The sequence below is a fragment of the Carcharhinus amblyrhynchos genome, chromosome 10, assembly GCF_965287045.1.
Source record: "Carcharhinus amblyrhynchos chromosome 10, sCarAmb.v2.hapA, whole genome shotgun sequence".
NCBI lineage: Eukaryota > Metazoa > Chordata > Chondrichthyes > Carcharhiniformes > Carcharhinidae > Carcharhinus > Carcharhinus amblyrhynchos.
In genome coordinates this window covers 40,249,432-40,268,439 of record NC_137333.1, presented here as the reverse complement: position 1 = coordinate 40,268,439, position 19,008 = coordinate 40,249,432, and positions in this window count along the sequence as shown.

Below are 19,008 nucleotides of genomic sequence, written 5' to 3'. Positions count from 1 at the left end.
TATTCATGTAATTCTCAGAGATTCTCAAATCTCAGAGTACTTTGATAGTGTAGCACTTCCTCAGTGTATCAGAAATAGGACTGGATGTAAACCATTTAATCCCATGAACTGTTCCACCAGTCAATAAAGGTCATGGTTGATCTGATGTGGTTTTATCTCCACTTCCCAGCCTGTCCCCCATAATACTTGACACCCTCCTCTATCAAAAACTTCAACTCAACTTTGGGTGTATTCAACAACCCAGCTCCCGTTCTTTGCTAGGAGAGAGAACTCCAAACACCAACAACCCTCTGAAAAGAAATTCCTTCTCTTTTCCATATTAAGTGGAAGATCCCTATTTTGAAACTCGTTCTGAATTCCCTCATGAGGGGAAACATTCTTTCAGCAGCAACATTGTCAATCATCCCCCTCAGGATCTTACATTTTTCAATAATCTCATCTCTCATTCTTCAAAACTGCTCAACCTTTTCTACAAAGACAACTTCTTCATCCCTAGAATCAGCTTAGTGAATTGCTTCCAAAGCATTTAAATCCCTCCTTAACTAAGGTGACCAAAACTGCACATAGTACTCTAGCTGTGATCTCACAAATGCCCTCACAGTTGAAGCAAGGCTTCCCTGCTTAATATTTCAGCCTCCTTGCAACAAAAGCCAAAATTCCATTTGCCTCCTTAATTACCTGCTGTATCTATAAGGACAGCTAGGATACTTTGTACCACATCATGCTGCAGACTTTCTCTATTTAAATAATAATCTGCTTTCCTATTTTACCTGCTAAAGAGGACAACTTCCTATTATACTCCATTTGCCAATGTTTTAGCCCATTTATATCCCTTCAAAGACTCTTTGCATCCTCCCTACAACTTGCTTTCCTACCTATCTTCATACCATCGGCAAATCTGCCTGCAATACAGTTGGCCCTTCATCAAAGTCATGAACGTAGATTATATATATTTGATGCCAAGCACAGATTCCTATGGCACTTCACTAGTTACAGTTTGTCATCCTGGAAATGATCCTTTTAGCCTGACACCCTGTTTGCTGTTAGTCAGCAGAGTAATATATCACAATATAAATGTGATATGTTAGCATGGATAGACTAGAATCTGCAGTTGTAAAAAGGGAGTTACAGAAACGTAATGTAAATGCTCTGATCTTGCGTAGCAACCATTAACATGACGACATTTATTGAATGCCTTTTGGAAATATATGAACTATATCTACTAGTTCCCCTTTATCCATGCTATTATATTCTCAGAGATCTTTCACAAATTTATCAAACATGATGTCCCATTCACAAAACCATGTTGACTTTGCCTGATTGTAATTTGATTTTCACCCTCTAATCTTAGATAATTTCTTCATTTGGCAGGGAATCTCCCTTTGTATTTATTCTTGAGAATATGATAAGATAGTACTTATTAACACCCCAAATTGTCCTGAGACTATAAATTGTGGAATTGTGAAGACTACACCAGATAAGAAAACAGAGGAATTAATTAATTTTTTAGGTAATTGCGACAATCAAGCAGTTTCCATGGCTATTATTAGGTGCCAAATCACAAATTCCCAGAATTTCTCAGTATTAATATCACAGAATACAATGGTAGTATTTGAACTCATGACCTCTTTTCTTTGTCCCTTAATAACTGCCTTTGTATTAGCATATGCGTCATTTGGTTACAAACTTGTTGAGAGTGTAACCAAGATGTTGATAATGCTTCCTAATTTGCTCCTGATTGGTGAAAACATACATTATCATATAACATCCAGGATATATTTCCTCAAGCTTCCTTACAATGATTTTCTTTGGAGCGGAGGCGGGAGCGATTCCCTCTGGTCTCTAAACATTAATGATATATGAAAAAAAAGAGAGATATTTCCGATGTTTGTAAAAGAAAATCCCCCAAAGAGTGCATTTTAAAATAGCAATCAGAGGAAGTCTGTCAGGTTTATCACATTGCTAATATGTGATGGCCAGAGGTATTCATTCCCCATGATGTCTATGTTGACTTCAAAAATGCTGATGCTATCACTATGCTGCTGAATTGATTTAAAATGTATGACCTCATATTTTGTGGGTAATTTGTTTTATAGCTTGGAGATGTTCAACAAAATGGTCTCAAAAGCAATGTTTAGTTCCTTCCAATAAGAACATAATGCATGCTTTCTCCAATGTACAATAAATAAGCATTTATAAAAATTGTAGCTTACATCAGTAACAGTTGAACCATTTGCTTTGAATCATGCTTTTACTTGATGCATACTCCTCTTCTGCCTTCATGTACCACACACTTGAGATGGCGTTAGTGGCCAAGGACTTCCATTGGATTGGTCTGCGAGTATGTACAGCAGAGGACTGCGGTGGTTTGCCATTGCCTTCTACAGTATATGGCTGACCAGGAAACACTCCACTCTAAGCACCTCGCATTAGGTGTATTGGTAGGATTTACAGGCTGATAATTAATCTGGAACATACCACTGGGAATAACCTACAAGGAAAGCTGATGGATCCATAAATTCACTCATAACACAAGCATAAGTGTGTTACAGGCTACCTGACAAAAAAATACGGTATTCGCAAAAAAGCTTTAATTTATTGTGCATTGGATAGTTAATGCATGCTTTGAGCAGAAAGAGGACCACTGTCTCAGGCACTGCATTTGCGCAGTGCTGTACTGAGCTGGCATATTGCTGTAACGTTCGCTGAGGTTATGCATTTAAAAGCATGTGATTATGTTCTTGTGTTTCTAACATCCAATAAGATATGGTGAAAGAACCAAGTGAGAGGCCCTAACTTCACAACACCCAGTCATGTCAGATTGAGGCCGTGATCATACTTTTATTTGTTCAGAAAGTCGCACAATCAAATCCCACTGCAAAGCTTGATTCTTTAATCCCAGCTGGCACTGGACCATAGGCTCCAGCCCTCGTTACAGACTTGGTCCAAATATGGATGATACAATATACTTTTAAGGGTGGCGCAGTGCACAGTGATTAGCCCTGCTGCCTCACAACGCCAAAGATCTTCTCAAGGGCATTCAGGATGGACAATAAATGCTGGCTAGCCAACTTCACCCATATCCCACAAATGAATAAAAAGAAAAGACCTGGGTTCAATTCTGGCCTTGGGTGACTGTGCGGAGTTTGCATGCTCTCTCCGGGTGCTCCGATTTCCTCCCATAGTCCAAAGATGTGCAGGTTAGGTGGATTGGCCATGCAAAATTATCCCTTAATGTCCTAAAATGTATAGATTAGGCTGATTAGCAGGGTAAATGCATGGAGTTATAGGGAAAGGGCCTGGGGCAGTTGGGAAGAGGCAGTGGGGTGGAGGTGGGTGCCTGGGTGAGATGATATTCAGAGAGTCAGTGCAGACTCAATGGGCTGAATATCTTCTGCACTGTAGGAATTCTATGGTTCTATGCATAGTAGCATGACATCAATAGAAGGGAAGTGTGTCACATGATCCAGTCATAGCTTCACCCTTCCTTTTGAGCGGAGCACATACATTTGTTCCTGATATCTTCAAGTTTTATACCTATGTATAAATGTTCTCATTTGCCTAGTCCAAATAAATGAACCCACAACATGTTTACACAATCCTTTATGAGCAACTGGAGTTGAATTCCAGAGGTGAGGAAAGATTGATTGCCTCTGACATAAAGGCAGCATTTTACCAAATGTAGCTTTAAGAAACCCAGGTGAAACTGGAATCGGTGGGATTGAGAAAACTCACTACTTGCTAGATTCAGTCTGAGCGTGGAGGATGATGGTTGTGGTTCTGGAGGCCAATCACCTCAGTCTCAGGATATTACTGCAGTCCTAGACCGGACCACTTTCAGCTGCTTCGACAATGAAGCAAGATCTTCTTTCCTGGATAAATGAAGATTGAGAGGAAATTTGTTCGAGTTGTTCAAAATCATGAGGGGTCTGGACAGATAGGGAAAATCTGGTATCAGAGTCGAGCAATAGAGAGCACTGATTAGTGGCAAAAGAACAAGAGGTGACAAGAGAGGAAAAACTTACTTATGCAACAAGGGTTCAAATCTGAAATGAACTACCTGCGAGGATAGATGAGGCACAAACATGGTTTTCAAAAGAGAATTGTACAACTACCTGAAGAGAAAACATTTGCAGAAAAGATAGGACGAGCTGAGTTGCTATCACACAGAGCCACCAAGGACAACAAGCCTAATGGCCCCGCTGTGTGCTGTAATGATTCAGTGATGTTATGACCTTCTCTCCGGGCAGCATGGTGGCACAGTGGTTAGCGCTGTTGCCTCACAGCGCCAAGGGCCCGGGTTTGATTCCCGGCTTGGATCACGGTCTGTGCAGTGTTTGCACGGATTTCCTCAAGGTGCTCCAGATTCCTCCCACAATCGGAAAGATGTGCTGGTTAGGTGGCCGTGCATCAGTGTACCTGAACAGGCGCCAGGAATGTGGCAACAAGGGGATTTTCATTGTTTTCATTGCAGTGTTATTGTGAGCCTACTTGTGACACTAATAAATAAATAGCAACTTGGCCAATATTTATCCTTTAAATAAAGCACTAAAATGCTGAATTTTGCCAGAGTGGCAGGGTCTCTGAAGATAGGACTAAAAGTTAGGGGGAACAATGTCTCGCCATTTGGGGGATGCCCCAGCCTATCGTGCAGTTAATGAACAACCATCGGAGTTCCCATTCCTTTAAAGAATGAGAGTCCACCTCCAAGAGCTGTCAGCCAATTAATGGGTGTGGTAGCCATTACCGAGAACACATCTAGCTGAGATAGTTGGGGAGCAGGGCGAGTAAGGTCAGAGTTGCTGGATCCAGTCAGGCAGACCCTAGAAAGGATAGTGGGAGATGCCGCTGCAGGGGCATCTATTGTAAGCTCTCTTCTGGGCCACCGAATGCCTGATAAGGGGGTTCCCCTCACTGAGCCTGTAGGGAGGCCACCAGCATCCAACAAACAGTTTCCCTGTAAAACTGGCATGTTCATCACACTGATGACATGATCAATTCAGACTCTGATATTATATCATCCTTCATCTCTAACCTTTAATCCTCAAAAGGCACACATTCACAATTTGATTCTTCAGATGTTACTGGAACAGTCACTTGTCATAAAGTGAATTAGTCATGACAGATACCAAAGAAGCATGCACTATCATACATAATTTGGCACCTATGCATTGATTGATGCCTTTTTTAGATTTATGAAAGGGATGGGATGGGAATTTAGGGCCCTGTATGATTCTATGTCTGCGCTCAATGCTGCCTTGCATTTTGGGGAATCCAGCCAGATATGTTTTCTCAGTGGTCAATTTGAGGTGCCTGAGCGAACAAGGCATCTCTGACTAGAATGATAAAAATATATGGTGTAAGTTGAGTGATTCTGCAGCTATCTCTTATCATTGCTTGAAAAACAACTCCATTGCTTAAAAGCTAAGGGCAATGATCACCTTAACTGCGACTGACAGAGTTGTTCAGCTGTTGAAGTGATTTGCAGTTCTGGCGGCAGTATATTTAAGTGACAACCCAGTTGGAGAAGCACAATCTGTGCCGACAGGAATTATCCAACATGACCAATTGTGAATGTCTGGGCTGTTGCATCTGCCCGATGCACCCTCATTGATCTCTTGAGATGTACATCTGGTAATCTTTCTCTGACTCCAGAACTTGAAAACAGAGTGAGAGAGGAGCCTTGAGAGATATCCACTATTGCTCTCATTCTAGATTTAAGATAATGATATAAATGTTAGAGCATAGGGCACATCCACTTGGAACGCATTAATGTTAATGCCTTTATGGGTATTAGAATCACCTTTATTCTTTTCAGATGTAGATAAAATTGAATTTCCACCATCCACATTGAAACTAAAACAGATTTGTTTTGGATGATCGGGCAGTATTGACTGCAAGATATCAGGTCGAAGTGTATCTGATTCTGCCTATATTGTGCTGCCGCCAAAGACAATTGTTTACTCCATAAATTACCACTTTAGCTTGGTCCTCAAACTTTTCATTCAGAGTACAACATATTTTAATAATGCTACCCAAACCAAGGCATATGGAATTCAGAACAAGAAAGTTGAGTGAATGAGCCCCTACCTTGCCAGAGTCATCAGCAATAATGCTAAAACTAGAGGGCATAGGTTTAAGGTGAGAGGGGAAAGTTACGAAAGGGTCCAGAGGGGCAATTTTTTCCACACAGAGGATGGTGAGTGTCTAGAACAAGTTGCCAGAGGTAGTAGTAGAGGTGGGTACAATTAGAACATAGAACACTACAGCACAAACAGGCCCTTCGGCCCACGAGTTGCGCCGATCACATCAACACCTACCAATCCATAGACCTATCTATAACCCCCAATCCCATTAAATCCCATATACTCATCCAGAACTCTTTTAAAAGACCCCAGCGAGTTCACCTCCACCACCACTGACAGCAGCCGATTCCATTCACTCACCATCCTCTGAGTGAAAAACTTACCCCTAACATCACTTCTGTACTTGCCTTCCCGCACCTTAAATCTGTGTCCTCTCCTAGCGACCATTTCAACCCGGAGAAATAGCCTCTGAGAATCCACCCTATCTATCCTCTCAACAGTTTATAAACCTCTATCAGGTCGCCTCTCAACCTTCGTCTCTCCAGGGAGAAGAGTCCCAGCTCCCTCAACCTATCTTCATAAGGCATGCCTCCCAATCCAGGCAACATCCTTGTAAATCTCCTCTGTGCCCTTTCAATAGCTTCTACATCTTTCCTATAGTGAGGTGACCAGAACTGCGCACAGTACTCCAAGTGAGGCCTGACAAGGGTCTTATAAAGTTGCAGCATTACCTCCCGATTCCTAAACTCAATCCCTCGATTAATGAAGGCCAGTACACCATACACCTTCTTGACCACATCCTCCACCTGCGAGGCCGATTTAAGAGTCCTGTGGACCCGGCCCCCAATTTAAAAAGAGTTTAGACAGTTACATGGATAAGATGGGTAAAGAGGGATATGGGCCAAATGCAAGCAATTGGGACTAGCTTAGGGGGTTAACAAAAGGGCAGCATGGGTAAGTTGGGCTGAAGGGCCTGTTTCCATGCTGCAAACCTCTATGACTCTATAATGTCAGAAACAGGTGTTTGAACCATGAGTATTTATTTCAAATATCTAAATGTGCATTATCAATACTTTCAAAAAGTCACACACCAAATTACAAGTTGAGTTTAATGTAGGTATGTAGTTGGAATCAACATTTAGCTACAAGTTACCGCAACAATATCTTGCCTCTAAATAGCATCTTTAAGATAATAAAGTTTCCCAAGGGGCTTCATAGGAATGTAATCATATAAAAAGTGGCACCAAACGATAAAGTGAAGGCATTGGGACAGGTGACTAAAAGCATAGTCGAAGAGTTAAGAGAGACGTGAAGAAGTTTGAAACAGAAATTGTAGAGATTGGTGCTGAGACAGCTGAGGACACAGCAAGCAGTAATAGGGAAAATAAAGTAGGTCATGTTCAAGGGACTTGAGTTCTCGAGGGTTGTAGGGCTAGAAAAGCCTACGGAAATAGAAGAAACGAGATCACGGAAAGAAATGAACAAGTTTGAGGATTTTAAAGTTGAAGCATATTGAACTAGGTGTTAATAAAAGACTGTAAATTGTTACTGGCATCAAAGTTCATTAACTGTATCGCAGTACCTAAACCATGTTCTCTACATTACAATAAAGCAAAGGTTTCAGCTTGCAGTTTGTATTCACTATTTCTGATGAGTTCACAGCTTGGGTCCAATCTAGTTCTTCAGGGCAATAAGTTTCAAAGTCCTGTCAGTTTAGCTACCTCTGGGAAGCTTGCAGTGAGTTGACATCTCTAACTATTGATATGAAACTTCCATTGTCATCTTTTTTCTCAGGCTTAACTAAACCTCATTCATACTTTTCTTTATATCATTAGATGGTACACAAGTCTCACTCATAAGGATTTTACTGGAGAGAGAGGTATGTTGTCTTGGCATTTGGTCTTGCACTCATCAGGAAAAAAATGGAAGAATGCCAAATTTCAAATGATCCCAATTTATACTGCAGGAGGAAAGTGTGCTGACTGGTTGGCAAGTTGAATCTGATTAGCTAAGGCATTGCTGAGAAAGCAATGGGAAGGTATGAGCTCCTCAATTCTGAAGTTGTTCAAAAAAATTACCTAATGCTTGAATGCAGTCCTTTTATTTACACAGTTTGCTGTGTATGAATAGATGAACGTGATTTTCCTCAGTTTTGGTGGTGTGTTTCACTGCATGGGAGTCAGGACCTCACTGTTGTCAATGGGTTTGCCATTGAACATACCCTCATTGCCAGGAAATCCTGGGTGATGGTGCACCATCGGAAGGATTAAAAGATCCTACCAGCATAAATACCAGCAAGACTTTGCTATATATCTCTTCCAGCAAGTATACATCACCATGTTACAAGCTCACTGACGCCCTTATCTTAGTTGTTAGTGTAACTATAAGCACACTCAGGATTATTTAGCAAGTGATATCCACTCATAGCATTTTGCTAAGTAAGGGATAGTTGAGTATAATTTGTAATCTGCCTATTGCAAACAAAAGGCAATCAGCCAAGATCTGAAATGTATTGCCAATGTAGTGCAATGCACTAGCACTGAAGTTCATATATGATGTTGCTCAGTTGAGGTAAGTAAAATTTGGTAAGCGTTGGCAACATCTTTCTTTTCAGCACTACTCAATTCTCATATTACATTTGGAAAAATGAGATCAAGGGCGCGGATACTTTACAGGTGATTCTGTTTGCTAAAACGTTAATCTCTTTTAACCTTACAAATTCAACTCTTCAGATTTCTCCAGAACTGTTGTGTTCACTAGGTTCACTTCAGGAAATTTGGGCACCTGTCCTTCTTACCACCTCATGAGATGGCGATACTGTTTTTTGTTCATTTGACTTGATTGGATTAACTGGGGTCCTCTGGCTGGTCACATCTGATGCCTGACAGCTCGACTGACTGACAAGAGACAAAGAAAATGGCCTTTTCTCAATATCTTAACACTCACTGAGATTAAATTTCAGTTCAGAGGGTTAACTAGGCCATTTGACAATCCTTTTCAATGCAGTCAATTTTGATAGGCATGCGTCAGAAATTCTGATGACTAGTAGAATGTCAAGGCTAGTTCACACATCTCAGAATCTCTTAGCAATTCATTTCTCCTAGAGGCTACTATTCTGACACTGATGACTCCTTAAAATCTTTCTCGTTTATCTTGTAGGCAGTTCCCCAAAGTTATCTAATGATTTACCTTTCAAGCTAAGGATAGATTACTTTGGTGGCCTCAGGATTTCATAATTCGATGTTAAAATTAAATTGCTCAATATCTACACGTACAAAAATAAAATCCTACATGAACTTCAGCAAGTGAAGATCATGCTCAAAAAAATCTGAAGATGTGACAAATATGGTGGATTGGGGAAATGCAACATAGATGTGATGTACATGTCTTTCAGAAATTCTTTGATAAGGGATAATAATAATTCTAGGAGTCCGCTGGAAAGGAATGGTGATTTATTGCACAAATAAAGCCTGGTGACACAGTGGCACAGTAGTTAGCACCGCTGCCTCATAGCACTAGGAACTCAGGTTTGATTTCTGGATTGGGTCAGTGTTTGTGTGGAATTTGCTTTTTCTCCCTGTGTGTGCGTGGGTTTCAATTGGATGCTTTGGTTTCCTCCTGCAGTTCGAAAGATGTGCTGGTTAGGTGCATTGGCCATGCTAAGCTCTCCCTCAGTGTATCGAACAGACATCAGAGTGTGGTAACTTGGGGATTTTCACAGTAACTTCACTGTACTGTTAATATAAGCCTACTTGTGACACTAATAAATAAACTTAAAAAAACTTTTCTGAAAAAAAGCAAAACCATAATCTATTGTGAATGCAAACAGGTCCCAACCAGAACAATATATCAATGGACCCACCAGAGGTCCACTTTATAAAAAAGGGTTTGGTATACAAGTAAGATAATTACCCATCACCAGGGAGTTAATATTCTACAAGTCTGACAAGGAGGTCAATTCCTCAAGAAGGTTGCTCAGAAATACCTTCTTAAGGGCAACAAGGAATGGACAGCATGTGTTGGCCAGCCAGCAATGCCCATTTCCCACAAATGAATTATAAATTTTTTTTAAAAATCAGGTATTGTCCATGCAAGCCCTGGGGGTTACCACAGGTATCACATAGCAGAATATTGCAGACGATTAAGCATACAAAATTCAGGGAAAGGTGGAACATTGAATTTAAAACTGGTTGGAAGGGAGGGAGAGAGTATAAGATTAAAAGATAGTTTCTGAGTGGGTAGCATTCCGTTCTGGGACCATTCTGTTCATTGCGTGCATCAATGACTTTGGATATACTTCCAGAGGAAGCAATGCCCAAATTTGTAGGAGATCCTAAAATAGAAGGCAAAATAAATTATTCTGAAAATCTTTTTAAGGGGATTTTAAGATGATAGAATGGCCAAGTAGTATCAGGTAGAATTCATTGGCAATAATGTGACAGAGCAAATAAAAGGGAAATAAGAACTGATTGATCTCTGCCTTTTAGCTAGGTGAGTTCTTTAACTAAGTAACTTCTTCCTTACAGAGGAAAGCCCCAAAGGACAGATAAGTGCAATTTAAATATTTTAATGCTCATTAGCTGCAGTTTTAACTAGAATTCTGGCTAATTCTGTCACATTACTACCTTGGGCTTTCTGGAACTCAGAAGAGGAAAATGGGACTTGATGGAGCTGAGCAATTGGCACGCTAGGAAGGTTTTAACAAATGAGATATGATAGCTGATTTTTTGTCTGAATGAAAAGTTCTCTCGGGGCTTCTGTGAGTGTTTTCACTGCTCTGGAGGTGATTTCCAAAATGTATAACATCCCTCTCCCTTTACTTCTGTGGCCATGACAACAAATTACTGCAATGTTATACATAGGATTAATAGCACTCTGAACACAGTGCTATGCATTATTATACACTGTAAATTAGGAGGATGTCTATTTCTCTTTCATTGCATTCAAAGTGCTAGAACTTGGCTGTTCTTGACTCTTGGAGTATGATTTGGAATGGTGTAGAAACTTTGCTTGGAACTAATTCTGTATCATTCTCATATGATATAATAGCACAGACACAATCATCAGGCAACTCAGATTCAACTAAATTTACATAGTGGTATTCACAACACTCGGGACTAAAGAAGTTGATGTTTCTGGAGATGATTCAGTGCAATTATTTCAAGATGACAACAATCAGCCAGTATGGCATACCAACTGAGATAATCTCTGGTTCAAACAGTGTAAGAAATAGAAGAAGTTTTTGCTAAAACTCTGGTTGGTACCCATTTCTCACTCATATTTAAGCACCACCACTCAAATCTCCTTGTTGAAATGGGTGTTGTTTTGCCCTCACTTCCCGTCTAGCAACTTGAGACTGTTGTGGCTGCTCTACTATCTCTGAAGTTTCTGGAGGTAATAACAAAGCAAACATAGTTCTCAGCTTTCTCTTTAAGAGTAGAACTGCAGAACTTTGGTTTTCATGAATAGCGTTTCAAAAAGATGCCAAAAAGCTATTCACAAGATGTGATAACAATCCTGCTGTTAAATGTTTTAAGGATTGTATGACAATTTCAGCTAATCCAATGGATAATACACTGTGGATTTTATATGCTGAATACCATTTACTTTGAGATAATCCTCAAGCTCTTTATCACTATATTATCACTATTATCTTAACAATTATCACTAACAATTTGTTCCAGTTTACCAAATCTTGCAAAACCTTTGTCAAGTTGTTTTGATGATTTGTTCACATGCTCATGATAGCATTTCTAGCCATTTTGAGTATGCATCAATTATGACTAAGAACATGTAACCCTCAAATGCACCAGCAAAATCAACATGCGATCATTGCCATTGTATTTTTGGCCACCGCCAATGGTGTAAAGAAGACAGTGGTGGTGTATTTCTTGTTCGCGCACAGGATTGACAATGACAGCATCCAGACCTGACCATTAAAAATAACTATGTGCTAATTCATTCATCCGGACTATACCAGGATGTCCTTTCTATAGTTGTTCAAGAACTCTTCTATGCAGACTAGGAGGAATGATCACTTGGATTCCCCACAACAGTCAATTCAAGCTTTCTTGACACATATGGTTTCAATCAAGATGCAGACAATGCTAATCATTCCTTTCAATAGCATATCCATCACCTTCCCCATCATAGAATCATTTCTGGCTTCTCTGAACTTGAGAAGCCATCACAGACAAATAATCTACTGGCAAAAAATAAAAGAATATTAGTAAAACTAGTTGGTAGCATTTACTGAATAGGTGAAGGTAAACATTATAATGCACCAACATGGCAATCTCAATGATGATGCTTTGTATTGTATGAGTGTGCAGATTGGATCAGTGACCATGTTCACAATTAGCTAGTGGCTAACGATGGCATGCCTTTATATGGCCTAAACATAATAGTTAAGGGTCGATGAGCTGTCATTAATGTGAAATGATGAACACATAAAAGAATGAAAACTTTGTCAGGCAATAATTATGCTCAATGCTTCTTTTTCAAGCTGAGCATAGTTAGATTCAACACTCGTCAAAGCAAAGCAAAACCCAATGGCTGTTCTTCTCCCAAATTTTTGATTTGATTTACTGTATACAGTGAAAAGTAGTCTTTCTTGCATGCTGTACAAACAAAGCATACCGTACATCAAGAAAGAAAGGAGAGTGCAGAATGTAATGTTACAGACTTGGCTGGGGTGTAAAGAAAGATCAACTTAACGAGAGATAGGTCCATTCAAAAGTCTGATGACAGGAAGAAAGGACTTGTTCTTATGTCAGGTGGTACATGTTCTCAGACTGTTGTATTTTTTCCCCAGTGGAAGAAAGTGGAGGAGAATATGACCAGGGTGCATTGGGTTCTTGATTATGCTGGCTGCTTTTCCGAGGCAGTAGGAAGTATAGACAGTCAATGGATGGGAGGCTGGTTTGATTGATGGGCTGGACTTTGTTCATGATCTTTAATAGTTTATTGCGGTCTTGGGCACAGCAGGAGCCATACCAAGCTGTGATGTAACCAGGAAGAATACTTTCTATGGTGCATCTGTAGAAGCTGGTCAGAGTCATAGTGGACGTACCAAATTTCCTTAGCCTTTTGAGAAAGTAGAGGTGTTGGTGAGCTCCCAACTATAGCATTGGTGTACTTTGTTAGCTATAGTGTCGGGACTAGGACAGATTGTTGGTGATCTGGACACCTAGAAACGTGAAGCTGTTGACCATTTCCACTTCATCCCCATTGATGTATGCAGGGGCATTCCCTCCACTGTGCTTTCTGAAGTTGATGACTATCTCCTTCATTTTGTTGACACTGAGGGAGAGATTGTCATCTCACCAGATTCTCTATCTCTTTCTTGTACTCCATCATATCATTATTTGAGATCTGACCACTACAGTGGTGTCATCAGCTTCAAGTTGGAGGGGAATTTGGCCACACAGTCATAGATGTATAAAAAGTATAGTAAGGGGCTGAGGACACAGCCTTGTGGGGTGTTGAGATCTGTGGGTTAGGAAGTTCAGAATCCAGCTGCAGAGAGGGGAGCCGAACTCCAGGCGACAGAGTTTGGAGATGAGTTTTGTAGGAATAATGATGTCGAAAACTGAGCTGTAGTCAATAAATTTGAGTCTTACATAAATGTCTTTGTTATCTACGTGTCCCGGGTTGAGTGCAGGGCCAGAGAGATGACATCTGCTATAGACTTGTTGTGGTGGTAGGTGAACTGTAGTGGATCCAGGCAATCTAGGAGGCTGGAATTGATGCGTGTCATAACTAACCTTTCAAAGCACTTCATAATGATTGAGACATAATATGTGAAAGGCATAAAATGTAAAACTGCTGCCCTTATTTCATAAGATGAAGCATCGCAAACAAGCAGTAACAGTAGTTTTGGATTAGGCTGAACCAATACTTCAGATTTCAGCAAAGCATCTTTGACATCCTTGTATGTTTTCTCATGTTCTATTGCTCAGGCCCAGAACTGTTTCATACATGGCAAATTAAGCAATGGCTTCCATAATATGGCTAAATTAGGAGCATATTTGCCATAATAATTTATGAATCCTAGAAAGGACCTCAATTGCATCACATTTTTCAGATGTAATACTTCTAAAATAGTGTCCATCTTTTTAGGTGCTTTATATAGACCTTTACTATTATACACATGACCCAAATACTGGACAGACATCTGGAAAAAGTCACACATTTCTTTCTTGATACGCAGACCACATGCTCAAAGATATATCAATGTTGCTTCTAAATTATTCAAGTGCTTTTGTTCATTGGACCCTGAAATTAGAATATTATCTAGGTAACATTGTACACTACATAAAATCTGATCCATTGATCTTTGGAATAAGGCAGATGCAGATGTTATTCTAAAATTAATCCTCGATAATGAAAAAGACATTTATGAGTAACAATGATAAGCATTGGTTGAGATTTAGTGATTGCATTCAGCTGTAAGTATGTTTGTAAAATATCAACCTTGCTGAATCTCTGCCCATTTGGTGACCCAGCAAACAACTTTTCAATTAAAAAGTAATACATGTTGATTAGCACACTGTTGTCGTGGCTGTTTTAAAATCACCACAAGTATGAACTGAACTACCTGATTTCATGACAGGTGCAAAGGGGGTAGCCCAGGCAGTCTTGTAACTGGCTTTAACACACTGCTATTAACAAATCATATTAACAATTCTTCAACCTTGGGTGAACATGGCACCACTCTTGCTTTGAAACTTTTTAGTTGACTAATAGAGTTTACTTTGAGTTTCACATGAACTCCCTTCATTGAGTGAAACATCTCTGAGTGCACTCTTGCATTTATCCAGAAGATGCTGTAGGTCTGTTTTGGCATTGACCTATCTAACTTTAGTTAATCCTATCTGTTCCAACCATGATCTCCCAAATAGAGCTGGAAAATTATCTGAAAAGCAACTCCACTGTTTGTCCAGTCAACTTTATGTTGATTATGATGTAATCTTTTAACAGCACAATCTCTTCCATTTATGTCCTTAAAATCACATCACTTGGTTTTAAAGAAAGATGCTTCAGCCTTTGTTGGTAGATAGTCTCAGGAATTAAAGATACAGCAGCAGCAACATCAACATCTATCCTAATATGTTATCCACTTGTGTGACCTACCCTGTATGGATAAGACTGCACAGTTTCCAAAACTAAAAGTAAATTTGCAGCCTGTAGTAACACCCTAGTAACATCACCATCAAATCATGTGCTCAGCTCTTAAAGCAACCTGCAATAATTTTAAATATATAGAGGGAATAAAATTACAGAACCTCAGAAATGCAGTAAGGGAATGGAATACATAGGGTTGCTCTATAGAGAAATAGTACAGACTTGATGGACTGAATAGCTTCCTTCTGTGCCTTAATGAATCAATGACCTCATACAATCTCAAAGTGGTGCAAGCAGAGCTAGAGACAGGCTACTCATTTCCCAGATACTCTTGGCAGATGCCATTTGGATTTTGGAGGCCCTGAGCACTCTGCCAAAGACTGCATCTATGCAGGCACAAATTTGGCTATTAGGCCTGGAGGCTGAATTTGGGACTTTGACTGGAGTGGGGCAAAAAGGGAAGCACTTTGAGCCCAGTCCCCAATTTCAGTGCCCCCTTTGGGTTATAAGGGGAGGCTGAATAGACTGGGACATTTTTCCCTGGAGTGTAGGAGGCTGAGGAATGATCTTATAGAGGCCTATAAAATAATGAGGGGCACAGATCAGCTAGGTAGTCAATATCTTTTCCCAAAGGTAGGAGAGTCTAAAACTAGAGGTCATAGATTTAAGTTGAGAGAGGAGAGATACAAAAGTGTCCAGGGGGGCAATTTTTTCCACACAAAGGGTGATGAGTACCTGGGACAAGCTGCCAGAGGCAGTAGTAGAGGCAGGTACAATTTTGTCTTTTGAAAAGCATTTAGATAGTTATATGGGTAAGATGAGTATAGAGGGATATGGACCAAATGCGGCAATTGGAATTACCTTACGGGTTTTAAAATAAAAAGGGCAACGTGGACAAGTTGGGCCAAAGGGCCTGTTTCCATGCTGTAAACCTTTATGAGTCTATAACTAAGTGGTTTGGAGGGCCCACTGTGGACTGTGAACCTGAATGGGTAAAGGTTGTGCACATGTTTTCTCTTTTGAGGAGTCTTCATTTCCCTCTGACATCACCTCCAGAGGGATGCTTGTAGGACCTATGGGAGATCAGAGACATGAATGGGAACATTTTTCAAAGTCATGATGATTCAGATAATTCATTGGCTGCTGACATTAAGTCAACATGAGTGAGTGATGATGACGTGACAGTGTGATATTTAACTTGGTCATGAGGTAGCTGAGGCACACAGCAGAACTATGTTCATTGAAGGTGGTATTAACAGTCTCAGCATAAACGACATCAGATAACTTTTAGAAGGTTTGTTTAAGCTGAGTGAAAATCACAGAAATGGTGTAAAGGTCAGCACACTCAATATGCGACACTGCTGATTTTCCAGTGAATGAGAGACTCGTGCTCTCAATCCAAACTTTTCTAATGAAAATAGAATCATAGAATTGCAGAGGGAGAACATTCTGCCTATGGAGTCTGCACCAATCACAATCCCATCGAGGCCCTATCCCCATAACCCCATGCATTTACCCTAGCTAGGCCCCCTGACACCAAGGGGAATTGAGCATGGCCAATTAGCCTAACCTGCATACTTTTGGACTGGGTGAGGAAATCAGAACACCTAGAGGAAACCCACGCAAACACAAGGAGAATGTGCAAACTCCACAAGTGACCCAAGTTGGGAATTGAATGAGGGTCTCTGGTGCTGAGAGACAGCAGTGTGAACCACTGTGCCACTAAACCATCAGTGGAAAATAAATCATGGATAAAGTGGTCAATTTTGTTCAAGTGTGGAATGGATGACAGGAGACAACAGTTAAACACTAGTCCAGATTACTCACTGCTCCCCATTGTGCATAAATATTTATCTCACATTAACTATAGTGTATGTCTGATGCTAAATGGTTATTTGAAAACAAGTTTAATCATATTCTGAGTTCACTAACTTATATGGCATTTAAAAAGCTGGTGTGCAGCTGCCACTTTATCTATTTACATTGCTCACTCTGTCTTCGGTGCTTGGAGCAGGCTAAATTGCTGGTCGGTTGACATGGTGAAAGATAATTATTTCATGGATCCCATCACATTTTGAAAGAGACTAAAATAGGCCTGAATGAAAGGCTGTTCTAACAATGAACTAGGTGCCAAACAGGTCAAGGAACTGTCAAACATGATATGCAAAGCATTCTAATGTTCTGTTCCAGCTTATTACTGTGTTGGCAATTGCAATTTTCTTCAACATTTATCAAGGGAATAAATAAGTCCATGAGCTATGAGACTACAATGGTTTATGCCTTGCTCTGGATGGCATTATAATAGTGAATTTTTTGATTTCACACTTCATATGAATTTCCAATCTGCATGCCTGGTGGACAAGACCCTTACCATAGATGTGCATTTGGAAAATTAGAGATTGCAGACATCTTTCTGCTGGGTAACCAGTGACGAAAGTGATAGTGTCAGCAGAGACTAGAACACCAGAACCTCCAGTTAACAAAACCCTTGCACATGGCATAATAATTACCTGACAATTGCTTTTCTGTTTTTCTGTCCAGTGCATTTAATTAATAGCTCAACACTGTGAAATTGTATTGATTGCTCAAGTAGAGAACAAACATAAATGAAGGCTGGGTATATTCAGAAATCTTTAAAAAGTATTAACCTGGATGGAAAATGTGGACTTTCTGTAGTGAATCAGAGGATGGACACTCTCAGGCAGAGATCTGATCTCCATGGTAACTCCATCCAAGTTGCTCAATGCTGGAATTTGAATATGAACCTGAAACTGCAGGACACTTGTTCCTCCATTTGTAGAGAATGAATATCAATCAAAGAATGAAGGTTGGCATAGTAAGCCCCCGTTTTTAAGTTGCCTCATTCAGGTTCTTGGGACTGGAATGTGAAACTAACAACAGAACTTCTACTTTAGTGTTGCTTCATTTAGTGTTTCAGTACATGATCTGCACCATTTTGGAGCTGGTGTGTGGAGAGACACTCAACTGTACTGAAAGCAAGGGAGACTTTATCTTAAAATACTTCACTACAGTTTTGTGGAGACAATATCTATACCTACAGTTCTTCAGAGAGGGTCACAAACTTTGAAAAAATTCATCTACCTGATCCTTCAATCAACATTTGGTGGGGTAACAGCATATCTAGATGCCACTCTTCAGCCAATTTGCTTCACTCCACATGAAACCAAGAAATGGGAACTGGCAACGTTCCAGCAATAGTACAGATGGCTGTGCAAAGGAACAAGTGATGCCCCTAGCCAAACTCTTCCAGTACAGTTACAATACAAGCATCTACAGATCATCCTGCAAGTTTCCACCCACTGTTGCTAGGAAGTCCGCAGTCCCTGTTTGGACAAGGAATGTGAGCTACACCTTCGACCAGCTTTCTTCAGGCTTTGTTCCACTGGTCCAATGATTTCAAGGCATAGGAGAATGGAGTGATGGACTAAAGCACTCCCTCCACAGCCCACTAAAATGGGAATGCTAGGCCTGTTTGTATTCCAGGTGCCCAGGCACTGAGATCATCTACAAACAGCTCAAAAGTTCCAGGTAGTGCATGGAAAGATGTGAAGTTATGCTTGAGAAATTTTAATAAAGTTTTGTGAATATGTGACTCAAGTGGAAAGATGAATAGAATATGATAGTTGCAAGGTACATGGACTTTTAAAATGCAATCAAAATGCTGCATCACAAAAATTCAAAATATTTTGGCATATCATGCAGGTGGGAAATAGCATATCATGAAAGGAGGCATACCTTATATAGGTGGATAAATTGTTGAAGGAGTAGGATTGAT